General features: G+C 48.4%; 1 protein-coding gene across 1 annotated transcript in view; it reads right to left on the bottom strand.

Annotated features, from left to right (window-relative positions):
* CA9 (carbonic anhydrase 9) overlaps positions 1-17,510 on the bottom strand; it is a 283,599-nt gene that overhangs the window by 177,554 nt on the left and 88,535 nt on the right. The window lies entirely within an intron of this gene.

Genomic DNA, 17,510 nt, shown 5'->3' with positions numbered 1-17,510 from the left:
GTGCTGCCTATGCTGTATAAATCCAAAGGTGCTGCCGTATAATTCCAGGGGTGCTGCTATACTTAATCCTAGGTTTAAATTAAAGCCTAGAGCAGAATATGAAACAAGCTTCAACATCACAAACAGATTTGTGAAAACATAGCTGCAAAGGTGGAAACGGAAATTGCAATTTTGACTGTGTTTTCCAATGAGACCACATTTGTGGCCAAAGTCAGTCAGACTCAGAAGAAACAGAATCATAATCCAGCATAACTGTCATAGAGGTAAAAGAGAGATTTTCTGCCGGAGCATTAGAGAGAGGTTTTTCTCAATTATTTCATGTTAGGAACTCACTCAAATGAATGGCTCTAATTAGTCAACCTCAATTTTGATTTATTTTTAATGTTCCACATTTTGGGATTATTTATTTACAAGATGCACATTTGTTGGTCAGGGTTCTTTTCCTAAGGGCTGCGTAGGGTTATCACAAGACCTCGCGGTGTTAGAAGAACAGAGTTTTAGTGATCTTGCATTGCATCAGCTTTCCATTGCACTGCAGCACTAGATGGTCCAGGAGCTCCTGTGAGGCACAAACAGTTATTGAATAAGGGCCCAGTATGGAGTCTCATGGTGGTTTACAGCCAGGAAGATGTCTAGCTTGCCAGGCTGAGGCATGCTGTGGGCACAGAGGTTAGCATTGCTTCATCCCACAGTCCTACTTGTAATGTGAAATGAGTTTTGACTAGAGGGGTAAGCTCCACTAGGGCAGGGGCCCAATAACAAAACATTCACTGCACAGTCCTGCTTAGTACTGTACCGAACCAACCCAAACACAATTTGCCTCATCCAAGGCTGCTGTGGGGGCTCCGGTGGGGCTGCTAAAATATCTAAGGGGCTGCTTTATTTAAAAACAAAATATGAATAAAATAAACAAGACACACAGGTATGCTCACATGCGTGTAACTGGGACACACAGGTATGCTCACATGCGTGTAACTGGGAGCTGTGAAAAATGAAAATAAGGCATCTGCCACAAAATATGTAAATAAAAATGCAATTAAAAAATGGAAAAAAAGAAACCCACAAGATTTTCACAAAATACTGTAAGTCTCCAGACTCCATGGAGGGGAAAATATCCAATCTTGATCCTGTGGTATACACCAGTTAATTTGCATCCCAGTAGTAAATCCAAGATTATCTTAATCCCTGAAAATGGAGTCGGGGGTACAAATTTGGAGGCTGTGGCCCCTAGTTTTTCAGTTTGTCCAGTAATGTGGTAAATAGGATTTTAATTACCTACTGGTAAATCCTTTTCTCGTAGTCTGTAGAGGATGCTGGGGTCCACATTCGTACCATGGGGTATAGACGGGTCCACTAGGAGCCACTGGCATTTTAAGAGTTTAACAGTGTGGGCTGGCTCCTCCCTCTATGCCCCTCCTACCAGACTCAGTTTAGAAACTGTGGCCGAGGAGACAGACATACTTCGAGAGAAGGAATTTGCAGTTGCACAGATAGTGGCGAGATTCACACCAGCTCACACAACAAGGCAAACCAAGCTAACTAGCTTAAAAACTCAGCAACAGCTGAATAACATTACTGGAACAAGTAATAACGCAGTACTGGATGAAGAACAAAGCAGTACTAACCAAATAACCACTGCAGGATAACGAAGCGCTGGGCGGGCGCCCAGCATCCTCTACGGACTACGAGAAAAGGATTTACCGGTAGATAATCAAAATCCTATTTTCTCTTACATCCTAGAGGATGCTGGGGTCCACATTAGTACCATGGAAATGTACCAAAGCTCCCAGAACGGGAGGGAGAGCGCGGAGGCTATTGCAGAACTGATTGACCAAACCTTAGACCCAGACCAAGTAGCCGCTCGGCAAAGCTGTAAAACCGAGACACCTCGGGCATCCGCCCAGGAAGAATCCACCTTACGAGTAGAGTGGGCCTTAACAGATTTTGGACATGGCAATCCTGCCATAGAATACACATGCTGGATAGTGAACCTGATCCAATGAGGGATCGTCTGCTTAGAAGCAGGACACCCAAGTTTCTTGGGATCATACAGGACAAACAGAGAGTCCGATTTTCTGTGACGAGCAGTCCTCTTCACATAAATCTTCATAGCCCTTACAACATCCAAGGACTTGATGGAATTGAGGAGTCAGTAGCAACTGGCACCACAATAGGTTTGTTGATATGAAAAGCAGACACAACCTTTGGAAGGAATTGCTGACGTGTCCGGAGCTCAGCTCTATCTTCATTGAAGATCAAGTAGGGACTTTTACAAGACAAAGCCCCCAACTCCGACACACATCTAGCAGAAGCTAAGGCCAACAAAGTGACAGCCTTCCACGTGAGAAACTTGACCTCAACCTCCTGCTGAGGCTCGAACCAATCTGATTGGAGGAACTGCAACACCATGTTAAGATCCCAGGGTGCCGTAGGTGGCACAAAGGGAGGCTGGATGTGCAGAACCCCTTTCAAAAAAGTCTGAACCTCAGGGAGGAAAGCCAGTTGTTTTTGGAAGAAAATGGATAAGGCCGAAATCTGGACCTTTACGGATCCCAAACGCAGGCCCATATCCACACCTGCTTGCAGAAAGAGGAGAAACTGTAACAGTTGAAACTCCACCGAAGGAAACGTCTTGGATTCACACCAAGACACATACTTTTCCCAAATGCGATGGTAATGTTTAGACGTTACTCCTTTCCTAGCCTGTATCAGGGCTATTCGGAATGCCCTTCCGAGCTAATATCTGGCGTTCAACCTCCATGCCATCAAACGTAGCCATGGTAAGTCTTGATAAGCGAATGGCCCCTGTTGCAGAAGGTCCTCCCGAAGAGGAAGAGGCCTCGGATCTTCCAGCAGTAGATCCAGAAGATCCGCGTACCAAGCCCTTTTTGGCCAGTCCGGAGCAATGAGGATTGCCTGAACTCTTGTTCTCTTTATGATTTTTAGAACCCTTGGAATGAGTGGAAGTGGAGGAAGCACGTACACCAACTGGAACACCCACGGAGTCACCAGGGCATCCACCGCCACTGCTTGCGTGTCTCTCGACCTGGAACAATACCTCCGAAGCTTCTTGTTGAGACGTGAGGCCATCATGTCTATTTGAGGTACAACCCAAAGATTTGTCACCTACGTGAACACCTTTGGTGGAGGCCCCACTCTCCTGGATGGAGATCATCTGCTGAGGAAGTCCGCTTCCCAGTTGTCTACTCCCGGAATGAAGATTGCTGACAGCGCCAGTGCGTGCCTTTCTGCCCAGAGAAGGATTCTTTTTACCCATGACATTGCAGCTCTGCTCTTTGTCCGCCCTGTCGGTTGAAGTAGGCCACCGTCGTTACATTGCCCAACTGTACTTCAATGGCAGAAGATGTGCCGCTTGGAGAAGACCGTTGTACATGGCTCTTAGCTCCAGAATGTTTATTGGAAGACTGGATTCCAGGCTTGACCACCTTCCTTGGAAGGTTTCCTCTTGAGTGAATGCACCCCAACCCCGGAGACTTGCGTCCGTGTTTAGAAGGATCCAGTCCTGAATCCCGAACCTGTGGCCCTCCAGAAGGTGAGACATTTGCAGCCAACAGAGTAGTGAAATCCTTGCTTGCAGCGACAGACGTATCCTCAGGTGCATATGTAGGTGAGACCCCGACCACTTGTCTAGGAGATCCAGTTGGAAGGATCAAGCATGGAATCTTCCATACTGTAGAGCCTAGTAGGCGGCAACCATCCTCCCCAGAAGGCGAATGCATTGATGAACCGATACCCAGGCTGGATTCAGGACACCCTGGACAATTGTTTGAAATACCAACACTTTTTCCTCCGGTAGAAACACCCTCTGCACTTCCGTGTCAAAGATCATCCCCAGGAAAGACAATCTCCTTGTCGGTTCCAAATGTGACTTCGGAAGGTTCAGGATCCAACCATGTTCCCTGAGCAGACAAGTCGTGAGAGCAATGGACTGCAACAAGGTCTCCCTGGTCGACGCCTTTATCAGAAGATCATCCAGATATGGAATTATGTTCACTCCCTGTCTGCGGAGGAGAACCATCATCTCTGCCATCACCTTGGTGAACACGCTCGGTGCCGTGGAGAGACTGAATGGCAGTGCCTGAAACTGATAGTGACTGCCGAACAGTGCAAACCTGAGATAAGCCTGGTGAGGCGGGCAAATCAGAATGTGGAGGTATGCATCCTTGATTTCCAGGGATACCAGAAACTCCCCCTCCTCCAGACCTGAGATCACCGCTCTCAGAGACTCCATTTTGAACTTGAACTCCCTCAGATAAGGGTTTAAGACTTTAAGTTCAAAATCGGTCTGACCGAACCATCCGGTTTCGGCACCACAAAAAAGTTTGAATGGTAACCCTTGTTTTGCATATGCGGTGGAACTGTAACGATGACCGCTGACCTTTCCAATTTTTGAATGGCTTCCTGTAGGACAACCCTGTCAGTAATGCTGGCAAGCCTGATTTGAAGAATCGGAGAGGCGGGAGTTCTTGAAACTCCAGTCTGTATCACTGGGATACAATATCCTGTACCCAGGGGTCCAGGCCGGACGACACCCAGACGTGGCTGAAATGTCTGAGCCTCGCACCCACCAGACCGTCCTCTAGGCTGTGCGGTCCATCGTCATGCTGAGGATTTGGAGGAACCAGAAGCAAGCTTCTGGTCCTGTGAGCCTGAAGGTGCAGGCTTTTTGGCTTGTGAATGCCCACCTCTAAAGAAAGTGGTAGGGGGTTTGGACTTTTTTGTCTTAGCGGTCCAAAAGGACTGTGATGCAGATAAGAAAAAGGGTTTCTTCATAGAAGGCGTAGCTGAGGGAAGAAACAGTGACTTACCCGCGGCTGCAGCGGAAATCCGCGCATCCAACGCTTCCCCAAACAGAGCCTGGTCTGTGTATGGTAGGTTCTCCACACTTCTCCTGGATTCCGCGTCTGCCGACCATTGGCGTAGACAGAGTCCCATGCGAGCTGAGACAGACATGGAAGATATCCGTGCATTCAGCGTATCCAGGTCATTCATGGATTCCACCATGAAACCGGCAGAATCCTGTATGTAACGTAAAAACAGTTCAATGTCACTTCTATCCATTGTATCTAAGTCTTCTAGTAACGTGCCTGACTACTTTACTATAGCTTTAGAAATCCATGCACAGGCAATAGTTGGCCTTAACGCCACCCCTGAAGCAGTGTATATGGATTTGAGCGTAGTGTCAATCTTACTATCAGCCGGTTCTTTTAACGCGGTAGATCAGGGGACAGGTAAAACCACCTTTTTTGACAGTCTGGGCACAGATGCGTTCACTATGGGTGGGTTTTCCCATTTTTTTCTGTCCTCCCCAGGGAAAGGAAAAGCAACCAGAACCCTTTTGGGAATCTGGAATTTTTTCTCCGGGGTTTCCCAGGATTTTTCAAATAAAGCGTTTAATTCTTTAGACGCAGGGAAGGTTAGCGAGGCTTTCTTATTGTCTGTGAAGTAAGCCTCCTCAACCTGCTCAGGTGGTGCATCCGCAATGTTTAACACATCTCTAATGGCCTCAATCATGAGCTTTTCCCCCTCTTTGCAAGGGATGCCGCCCCCTCAGCGCATCCCCATCTGCCGTGTCAGAGCCGGTATCCATGTCATCTTGCATAATCTGGGCAAGTGCATGTTTCTGTGGGTATATGCTAGGGGATGGAGAAGGAATAGGAACAGAACCTGACCAAACAGCCATAGAATTCTTTAAAACCTGAGTTTCAGTCTCAGTATGGGCTACCCTAGTAGAGATCTGAGAGATCATTCCCTTAATAGGAGATAGCCATTCCGGCTCAGTAATGGGAATCTGAGACAATACATTACATTCCTGGGTACAAGGAATTGATTCCTTTAGAGAAGACATGTCCTCTGCAGCATAAGACACAGAGTCCCTAGACATGGCTATTTGAGAAACACACACACACACACACACACACACACACACACACACACACACACACACACACGGAAATGTCAGACACAGTTTCCCCCCAAGTATGCCACAGAGAAACACAGAGATTGGAGCCAACCCACACACAGCGCTTCCCTAGGTAGATACAATACAACTACCTGGCACTGACTGTGTACCTTAATAGACTACACAGTAAATACACAGCGCCCCCTCCCCTTCTACAACCCCTGGTACCGCACAGGATAGCTGGAGGGACAGCTCTCCCTGTCAGCGTCTCTGTAGCTGGATCTGCAGGCAGGAAAATGGCACTGAACGCTGCTGGGTCTACTCTGAGGAGAAGCTCCGCCCCTGAACATGGCACTGCTTCCCGCACTTTATATCTTTATACTGGCCTGAGAAATGGTGCTGGCAGCATTACCGAGGTCCCTGACAGCCTTGGTGACCAGTGTAGGGTATAGGCCCTGGCTCAGGGAGCCCTTATAGCACCGAACTGTGTACCGCTGAGCCTCCGGAGCGCAGTTAGTACTGTGCTCCCACCCTGTTGCCGCCATCTTGACACTGGCTCCCCACTTGCCAGGGGGTCCGGTGACTCACTCGACACCAGAATCTTCTGGCTCTGTCAGGGGGTGGCGGCATGCTGCGGGAGTGAGGGGTCGCCTGGAGTGGCTAACGATCATCACCCTTAGGAGCTCAGTGTCCTATCAGCGGAGATAGTGGCCATTAACCTCTCAGGGTTGGACACTACTCCCCCCCTAAGTCCCACGAAGCAGGGGGGCTGTTGCCAGCAGCCTCCCTGTAAAATAAAAAACTCTAAAACTAAACTTTATTAGGAAAGCTCAGGAGAGCTCCCCTAGCTGTGACCGGCTCCTCCAGGCACATTTTCTAAACTGAGTCTGGTAGGAGGGGCATAGAGGGAGGAGCCAGCCCACTCTCTCATACTCTTAAAGTGCCAATGGCTCCTGGTGGACCCGTCTATACCCCATGGTACTAAGTAAGTAAGTAGGACTATGAGAAAAGTATTTACCGGTAGGTTATTAAAATCCTATTTTCTCTTTCGTCTTCGTCTGCCCTGTTGGTTGAAGTAGGCCACCGTCATTACATTGTCCAACTGTACTTGAATGGCAGAAGATGTGCCGCTTTGAGAAGACCGTTGTACACGTAAGTCCTGATAAACTAAAGCAGGTCCTCGCAAAGAGGAAGAGGCCGAGGATCTTACAGTAATAACTCTTGAAGATCTGGATACCAAGCTCTCCTTGGCCAATCTGGAGCAATGAGAATTGCTTGAACCCTTGTTCTTCTGATGATCTTGAGAACTTTTGGTATTAGTGGAAGTGGAGGGAACAGATACACGGACTGAAACACCCACTGGGTCACCAGTGCATCTATCGCTATTGCTTGTGGGTCTCTGGACCTGGAACAATATTTCTGAAGCTTCTTGTTGAGGTGTGATGCCATCATATCCACTTGAGGAATGCCCCAACGACTTGCCACCTCCGCAAAGACTTCTGGGGGGAGGCCCCAATCTCCTGGATGGAGATCGTGTCTGCTGAGGAAGTCTGTTTCCCAGTTGTCCACTCCCGGAATGAAAATTGCCGACAGAGCTTTTGCATGTCTTTCTGCCCAGAGGAGTATCTCTGCCATTGCCGCTCTGCTTTTTGTTCCACCTTGACGGTTTATGTAAGCTACTGCCATTACATTGTCTGATTGGATCTGTATGGGATGACCTTGAAGAAGGTGTGCCACCTGATGCAGACTGTTGTACACAGCTCTCAATTCCAGAATGTTATGTGAAGTTGAGTTTGTTGACTTGACCACCTTCCTTGGAAGCTTTCGCCTTGCATGACTGCTCCCCATCCTCTGAGACTTGCATCCGTGGTCACCAGGACCCAAGTCTGAATCCCGAACCTGCGTCCCTCCAGGAGGTGAGATATTTGTAGCCACCACAGGAGCGAAATTCTGGCTTTTGCTGACAAGATTATCTTTTGATGCATGTGGAGATGCGACCCTGACCACTTGTCCAGTAGGTCCCACTGGAAGACCCTGGCATGGAATCGGCCACATTGTAGCGCCTCATAAGCCGCTACCATTTTCCCCAAGAGGCAAATGCACTGATGAATTGATACTGTTCTTGGTCTCAAAAGTTGTTTGACCATGCTCTGAATCTCCTGAGCCTTTTCCACTGGTAGAAATTCTCTCTGTACCTCGGTGTCCAGTATCATTCCCAAAAATGATAACCTCATTGTCGGTTCCAACTGAGATTTTGGAAAGTTGATGAACCAGCCGTGCTGTTGAAGTACTGTCAGGGATAACTCTATGTTCTGGATTAGCTTGTCTCTGGATCTCGCTTTTATGAGGAGATCGTCCAGGTATGGAATTATGTTGACTCCTTGTTTGCGAAAGAGAACTATCATCTCCGCCATCACCTTGGTGAATATTCTCGGAGCCGTGGAGAGCCCGAACGGTAATGCCTGGAATTGGTAGTGGCAGTCCTGAACTGCAAACCTCAGGTATGCTTGATGTGGCGGGTAAATGGGGACATGCAAGTAAGCATCCTTGATGTCCACTGACACCAGAAATTATTTTTCTTCCAAGCTGGAAATCACCGCTTTCAAGGATTCCATCTTGAATTTGAATCTTTTTAAATAAAGATTCAGAGATTTTAGGTTTAAAATCGGTCTGACCGAGCCATCCGGCTTCGGTACTACAAACAGGCGTGAATAAAAGCCTTGATTCCTTTGTTCGGCAGGAACCAAGGCAATTACTTTGTCTTAACATAATTTGTGTATTGCGTTCAGGACATTTGCGCTGTCCTGAGCAGAAACTGGTAAGGCTGATTTGAAAAATCGGCATGGGAGAAGGTCTTAAAATTCCAACTTGTAACCTTGGGATATTATCTGTAAAACCCAAGGATCCAGGTCTGAGTGAAGCCAGACGTGGCTGAAAAATAGTAGATGTGCCCCCACCCGATCGCACTCCCGCAGAGGAGCCCCAACGTCATGCTGTGGTTTTTGCAGAAGTAGTTGCTGACTTCTGCTCTTGGGAGCTAATGGTGTTATAGGTTTTCTACCTGTTCCCCTCCCCTTTCCTGTGAAAAAAAGGGTACTTTTAGCCTTTTTGTACTTGTTGGGCCGAAAGGACTGCATAGTATGAGAATTAGAGATGAGCGCCTGAAATTTTTCGGGTTTTGTGTTTTGGTTTTGGGTTCGGTTCCGCGGCCGTGTTTTGGGTTCGAACGCGTTTTGGCAAAACCTCACCGAATTTTTTTTGTCGGATTCGGGTGTGTTTTGGATTCGGGTGTTTTTTTCAAAAAACACTAAAAAACAGCTTAAATCATAGAATTTGGGGGTCATTTTGATCCCAAAGTATTATTAACCTCAAAAACCATAATTTACACTCATTTTCAGTCTATTCTGAATACCTCACACCTCACAATATTATTTTTAGTCCTAAAATTTGCACCGAGGTCGCTGTGTGAGTAAGATAAGCGACCCTAGTGGCCGACACAAACACCGGGCCCATCTAGGAGTGGCACTGCAGTGTCACGCAGGATGTCCCTTCCAAAAAACCCTCCCCAAACAGCACATGACGCAAAGAAAAAAAGAGGCGCAATGAGGTAGCTGTGTGAGTAAGATTAGCGACCCTAGTGGCCGACACAAACACCGGGCCCATCTAGGAGTGGCACTGCAGTGTCACGCAGGATGGCCCTTCCAAAAAACCCTCCCCAAACAGCACATGACGCAAAGAAAAAAAGAGGCGCAATGAGGTAGCTGTGTGAGTAAGATTAGCGACCCTAGTGGCCGACACAAACACCGGGCCCATCTAGGAGTGGCACTGCAGTGTCACGCAGGATGTCCCTTCCAAAAAACCCTCCCCAAACAGCACATGACGCAAAGAAAAAAAGAGGCGCAATGAGGTAGCTGTGTGAGTAAGATTAGCGACCCTAGTGGCCGACACAAACACCGGGCCCATCTAGGAGTGGCACTGCAGTGTCACGCAGGATGTCCCTTCCAAAAAACCCTCCCCAAACAGCACATGACGCAAAGAAAAAAAGAGGCGCAATGAGGTAGCTGACTGTGTGAGTAAGATTAGCGACCCTAGTGGCCGACACAAACACCGGGCCCATTTAGGAGTGGCACTGCAGTGTCACGCAGGATGTCCCTTCCAAAAAACCCTCCCCAATCAGCACATGATGCAAAGAAAAAGAAAAGAAAAAAGAGGTGCAAGATGGAATTGTCCTTGGGCCCTCCCACCCACCCTTATGTTGTATAAACAAAACAGGACATGCACACTTTAACCAACCCATCATTTCAGTGACAGGGTCTGCCACACGACTGTGACTGATATGACGGGTTGGTTTGGACCCCCCCCAAAAAAGAAGCAATTAATCTCTCCTTGCACAAACTGGCTCTACAGAGGCAAGATGTCCACCTCATCATCACCCTCCGATATATCACCCTGTACATCCCCCTCCTCACAGATTATCAATTCGTCCCCACTGGAATCCACCATCTCAGCTCCCTGTGTACTTTGTGGAGGCAATTGCTGCTGGTCAATGTCTCCGCGGAGGAATTGATTATAATTCATTTTAATGAACATCATCTTCTCCACATTTTCTGGATGTAACCTCGTACGCCGATTGCTGACAAGGTGAGCGGCGGCACTAAACACTCTTTCGGAGTACACACTTGTGGGAGGGCAACTTAGGTAGAATAAAGCCAGTTTGTGCAAGGGCCTCCAAATTGCCTCTTTTTCCTGCCAGTATAAGTACGGACTGTGTGACGTGCCTACTTGGATGCGGTCACTCATATAATCCTCCACCATTCTATCAATGTTGAGAGAATCATATGCAGTGACAGTAGACGACATGTCCGTAATCGTTGTCAGGTCCTTCAGTCCGGACCAGATGTCAGCATCAGCAGTCGCTCCAGACTGCCCTGCATCACCGCCAGCGGGTGGGCTCGGAATTCTGAGCCTTTTCCTCGCACCCCCAGTTGCGGGAGAATGTGAAGGAGGAGATGTTGACAGGTCGCGTTCCGCTTGACTTGACAATTTTGTCACCAGCAGGTCTTTCAACCCCAGCAGACTTGTGTCTGCCGGAAAGAGAGATCCAAGGTAGGCTTTAAATCTAGGATCGAGCACGGTGGCCAAAATGTAGTGCTCTGATTTCAACAGATTGACCACCCGTGAATCCTTGTTAAGCGAATTAAGGGCTCCATCCACAAGTCCCACATGCCTAGCGGAATCGCTCCGTGTTAGCTCCTCCTTCAATGTCTCCAGCTTCTTCTGCAAAAGCCTGATGAGGGGAATGACCTGACTCAGGCTGGCAGTGTCTGAACTGACTTCACGTGTGGCAAGTTCAAAGGGCATCAGAACCTTGCACAACGTTGAAATCATTCTCCACTGCGCTTGAGACAGGTGCATTCCACCTACTATATCGTAGAGATGAGCGCCTGAAATTTTTCGGGTTTTGTGTTTTGGTTTTGGGTTCGGTTCCGCGGCCGTGTTTTGGGTTCGAACGCGTTTTGGCAAAACCTCACCGAATTATTTTTGTCGGATTCGGGTGTGTTTTGGATTCGGGTGTTTTTTTCCAAAAACACTAAAAAACAGCTTAAATCATAGAATTTGGGGGTCATTTTGATCCCAAAGTATTATTAACCTCAAAAACCATAATTTACACTCATTTTCAGTCTATTCTGAATACCTCACACCTCACAATATTATTTTTAGTCCTAAAATTTGCACCGAGGTCGCTGTGTGAGTAAGATAAGCGACCCTAGTGGCCGACACAAACACCGGGCCCATCTAGGAGTGGCACTGCAGTGTCACGCAGGATGTCCCTTCCAAAAAACCCTCCCCAAACAGCACATGACGCAAAGAAAAAAAGAGGCGCAATGAGGTAGCTGTGTGAGTAAGATTAGCGACCCTAGTGGCCGACACAAACACCGGGCCCATCTAGGAGTGGCACTGCAGTGTCACGCAGGATGGCCCTTCCAAAAAACCCTCCCCAAACAGCACATGACGCAAAGAAAAAAAGAGGCGCAATGAGGTAGCTGACTGTGTGAGTAAGATTAGCGACCCTAGTGGCCGACACAAACACCGGGCCCATCTAGGAGTGGCACTGCAGTATCACGCAGGATGGCCCTTCCAAAAAACCCTCCCCAAACAGCACATGACGCAAAGAAAAAAAGAGGCGCAATGAGGTAGCTAACTGTGTGAGTAAGATTAGCGACCCTAGTGGCCGACACAAACACCGGGCCCATCTAGGAGTGGCACTGCAGTGTCACGCAGGATGTCCCTTCCAAAAAACCCTCCCCAAACAGCACATGACGCAAAGAAAAAAAGAGGCGCAATGAGGTAGCTGTGTGAGTAAGATTAGCGACCCTAGTGGCCGACACAAACACCGGGCCCATCTAGGAGTGGCACTGCAGTGTCACGCAGGATGTCCCTTCCAAAAAACCCTCCCCAAACAGCACATGACGCAAAGAAAAAAAGAGGCGCAATGAGGTAGCTGACTGTGTGAGTAAGATTAGCGACCCTAGTGGCCGACACAAACACCGGGCCCATTTAGGAGTGGCACTGCAGTGTCACGCAGGATGTCCCTTCCAAAAAACCCTCCCCAATCAGCACATGATGCAAAGAAAAAGAAAAGAAAAAAGAGGTGCAAGATGGAATTATCCTTGGGCCCTCCCACCCACCCTTATGTTGTATAAACAAAACAGGACATGCACACTTTAACCAACCCATCATTTCAGTGACAGGGTCTGCCACACGACTGTGACTGATATGACGGGTTGGTTTGGACCCCCCCCAAAAAAGAAGCAATTAATCTCTCCTTGCACAAACTGGCTCTACAGAGGCAAGATGTCCACCTCATCTTCACCCTCCGATATATCACCGTGTACATCCCCCTCCTCACAGATTATCAATTCGTCCCCACTGGAATCCACCATCTCAGCTCCCTGTGTACTTTGTGGAGGCAATTGCTGCTGGTCAATGTCTCCGCGGAGGAATTGATTATAATTCATTTTAATGAACATCATCTTCTCCACATTTTCTGGATGTAACCTCGTACGCCGATTGCTGACAAGGTGAGCGGCGGCACTAAACACTCTTTCGGAGTACACACTTGTGGGAGGGCAACTTAGGTAGAATAAAGCCAGTTTGTGCAAGGGCCTCCAAATTGCCTCTTTTTCCTGCCAGTATAAGTACGGACTGTGTGACGTGCCTACTTGGATGCGGTCACTCATATAATCCTCCACCATTCTATCAATGTTGAGAGAATCATATGCAGTGACAGTAGACGACATGTCCGTAATCGTTGTCAGGTCCTTCAGTCCGGACCAGATGTCAGCATCAGCAGTCGCTCCAGACTGCCCTGCATCACCGCCAGCGGGTGGGCTCGGAATTCTGAGCCTTTTCCTCGCACCCCCAGTTGCGGGAGAATGTGAAGGAGGAGATGTTGACAGGTCGCGTTCCGCTTGACTTGACAATTTTGTCACCAGCAGGTCTTTCAACCCCAGCAGACTTGTGTCTGCCGGAAAGAGAGATCCAAGGTAGGCTTTAAATCTAGGATCGAGCACGGTGGCCAAAATGTAGTGCTCTGATTTCAACAGATTGACCACCCGTGAATCCTTGTTAAGCGAATTAAGGGCTCCATCCACAAGTCCCACATGCCTAGCGGAATCGCTCCGTGTTAGCTCCTCCTTCAATGTCTCCAGCTTCTTCTGCAAAAGCCTGATGAGGGGAATGACCTGACTCAGGCTGGCAGTGTCTGAACTGACTTCACGTGTGGCAAGTTCAAAGGGCATCAGAACCTTGCACAACGTTGAAATCATTCTCCACTGCGCTTGAGACAGGTGCATTCCACCTACTATATCGTAGAGATGAGCGCCTGAAATTTTTCGGGTTTTGTGTTTTGGTTTTGGGTTCGGTTCCGCGGCCGTGTTTTGGGTTCGAACGCGTTTTGGCAAAACCTCACCGAATTATTTTTGTCGGATTCGGGTGTGTTTTGGATTCGGGTGTTTTTTTCCAAAAACACTAAAAAACAGCTTAAATCATAGAATTTGGGGGTCATTTTGATCCCAAAGTATTATTAACCTCAAAAACCATAATTTACACTCATTTTCAGTCTATTCTGAATACCTCACACCTCACAATATTATTTTTAGTCCTAAAATTTGCACCGAGGTCGCTGTGTGAGTAAGATAAGCGACCCTAGTGGCCGACACAAACACCGGGCCCATCTAGGAGTGGCACTGCAGTGTCACGCAGGATGTCCCTTCCAAAAAACCCTCCCCAAACAGCACATGACGCAAAGAAAAAAAGAGGCGCAATGAGGTAGCTGTGTGAGTAAGATTAGCGACCCTAGTGGCCGACACAAACACCGGGCCCATCTAGGAGTGGCACTGCAGTGTCACGCAGGATGGCCCTTCCAAAAAACCCTCCCCAAACAGCACATGACGCAAAGAAAAAAAGAGGCGCAATGAGGTAGCTGACTGTGTGAGTAAGATTAGCGACCCTAGTGGCCGACACAAACACCGGGCCCATCTAGGAGTGGCACTGCAGTATCACGCAGGATGGCCCTTCCAAAAAACCCTCCCCAAACAGCACATGACGCAAAGAAAAAAAGAGGCGCAATGAGGTAGCTAACTGTGTGAGTAAGATTAGCGACCCTAGTGGCCGACACAAACACCGGGCCCATCTAGGAGTGGCACTGCAGTGTCACGCAGGATGTCCCTTCCAAAAAACCCTCCCCAAACAGCACATGACGCAAAGAAAAAAAGAGGCGCAATGAGGTAGCTGTGTGAGTAAGATTAGCGACCCTAGTGGCCGACACAAACACCGGGCCCATCTAGGAGTGGCACTGCAGTGTCACGCAGGATGTCCCTTCCAAAAAACCCTCCCCAAACAGCACATGACGCAAAGAAAAAAAGAGGCGCAATGAGGTAGCTGACTGTGTGAGTAAGATTAGCGACCCTAGTGGCCGACACAAACACCGGGCCCATTTAGGAGTGGCACTGCAGTGTCACGCAGGATGTCCCTTCCAAAAAACCCTCCCCAATCAGCACATGATGCAAAGAAAAAGAAAAGAAAAAAGAGGTGCAAGATGGAATTATCCTTGGGCCCTCCCACCCACCCTTATGTTGTATAAACAAAACAGGACATGCACACTTTAACCAACCCATCATTTCAGTGACAGGGTCTGCCACACGACTGTGACTGATATGACGGGTTGGTTTGGACCCCCCCCAAAAAAGAAGCAATTAATCTCTCCTTGCACAAACTGGCTCTACAGAGGCAAGATGTCCACCTCATCTTCACCCTCCGATATATCACCGTGTACATCCCCCTCCTCACAGATTATCAATTCGTCCCCACTGGAATCCACCATCTCAGCTCCCTGTGTACTTTGTGGAGGCAATTGCTGCTGGTCAATGTCTCCGCGGAGGAATTGATTATAATTCATTTTAATGAACATCATCTTCTCCACATTTTCTGGATGTAACCTCGTACGCCGATTGCTGACAAGGTGAGCGGCGGCACTAAACACTCTTTCGGAGTACACACTTGTGGGAGGGCAACTTAGGTAGAATAAAGCCAGTTTGTGCAAGGGCCTCCAAATTGCCTCTTTTTCCTGCCAGTATAAGTACGGACTGTGTGACGTGCCTACTTGGATGCGGTCACTCCTATAATCCTCCACCATTCTATCAATGTTGAGAGAATCATATGCAGTGACAGTAGACGACATGTCCGTAATCGTTGTCAGGTCCTTCAGTCCGGACCAGATGTCAGCATCAGCAGTCGCTCCAGACTGCCCTGCATCACCGCCAGCGGGTGGGCTCGGAATTCTGAGCCTTTTCCTCGCACCCCCAGTTGCGGGAGAATGTGAAGGAGGAGATGTTGACAGGTCGCGTTCCGCTTGACTTGACAATTTTGTCACCAGCAGGTCTTTCAACCCCAGCAGACCTGTGTCTGCCGGAAAGAGAGATCCAAGGTAGGCTTTAAATCTAGGATCGAGCACGGTGGCCAAAATGTAGTGCTCTGATTTCAACAGATTGACCACCCGTGAATCCTTGTTAAGCGAATTAAGGGCTGCATCCACAAGTCCCACATGCCTAGCGGAATCGCTCCCTTTTAGCTCCTTCTTCAATGCCTCCAGCTTCTTCTGCAAAAGCCTGATGAGGGGAATGACCTGACTCAGGCTGGCAGTGTCTGAACTGACTTCACGTGTGGCAAGTTCAAAGGGCATCAGAACCTTGCACAACGTTGAAATCATTCTCCACTGCACTTGAGACAGGTGCATTCCATCTCCTATATCGTGCTCAATTGTATAGGCTTGAATGGCCTTTTGCTGCTCCTCCAACCTCTGAAGCATATAGAGGGTTGAATTCCACCTCGTTACCACTTCTTGCTTCAGATGATGGCAGGGCAGGTTCAGTAGTTTTTGGTGGTGCTCCAGTCTTCTGTACGTGGTGCCTGTACGCCGAAAGTGTCCCGCAATTTTTCTGGCCACTGACAGCATCTCTTGCACGCCCCTGTCGTTTTTTAAAAAATTCTGCACCACCAAATTCAAGGTATGTGCAAAACATGGGACGTGCTGGAATTTGCCCATATTTAATGCACACACAATATTGCTGGCGTTGTCCGATGCCACAAATCCACAGGAGAGTCCAATTGGGGTAAGCCATTCCGCGATGATCTTCCTCAGTTGCCGTAAGAGGTTTTCAGCTGTGTGCGTATTCTGGAAAGCGGTGATACAAAGCGTAGCCTGCCTAGGAAAGAGTTGGCGTTTGCGAGATGCTGCTACTGGTGCCGCCGCTGCTGTTCTTGCGGCGGGAGTCCATACATCTACCCAGTGGGCTGTCACAGTCATATAGTCCTGACCCTGCCCTGCTCCACTTGTCCACATGTCCGTGGTTAAGTGGACATTGGGTACAACTGCATTTTTTAGGAGACTGGTGAGTCTTTTTCTGACGTCCGTGTACATTCTCGGTATCGCCTGCCTAGAGAAGTGGAACCTAGATGGTATTTGGTAACGGGGGCACACTGCCTCAATAAATTGTCTAGTTCCCTGTGAACTAACGGCGGATACCGGACGCACGTCTAACACCAACATAGTTGTCAAGGACTCAGTTATCCGCTTTGCAGTAGGATGACTGCTGTGATATTTCATCTTCCTCGCAAAGGACTGTTGAACAGTCAATTGCTTACTGGAAGTAGTACAAGTGGGCTTACGACTTCCCCTCTGGGATGACCATCGACTCCCAGCGGCAACAACAGCAGCGCCAGCAGCAGTAGGCGTTACACGCAAGGATGCATCGGAGGAATCCCAGGCAGGAGAGGACTCGTCAGACTTGCCAGTGACATGGCCTGCAGGACTATTGGCATTCCTGGGGAAGGAGGAAATTGACACTGAGGGAGTTGGTGGGGTGGTTTGCGTGAGCTTGGTTACAAGAGGAAGGGATTTACTGGTCAGTGGACTGCTTCCGCTGTCACCCAAAGTTTTTGAACTTGTCACTGACTTATTATGAATGCGCTGCAGGTGACGTATAAGGGAGGATGTTCCGAGGTGGTTAACGTCCTTACCCCTACT

Source organism: Pseudophryne corroboree, chromosome 1, assembly GCF_028390025.1.
Source record: "Pseudophryne corroboree isolate aPseCor3 chromosome 1, aPseCor3.hap2, whole genome shotgun sequence".
Lineage (NCBI taxonomy): Eukaryota > Metazoa > Chordata > Amphibia > Anura > Myobatrachidae > Pseudophryne > Pseudophryne corroboree.
This window is presented reverse-complemented; position numbering and strand designations above follow the sequence as displayed.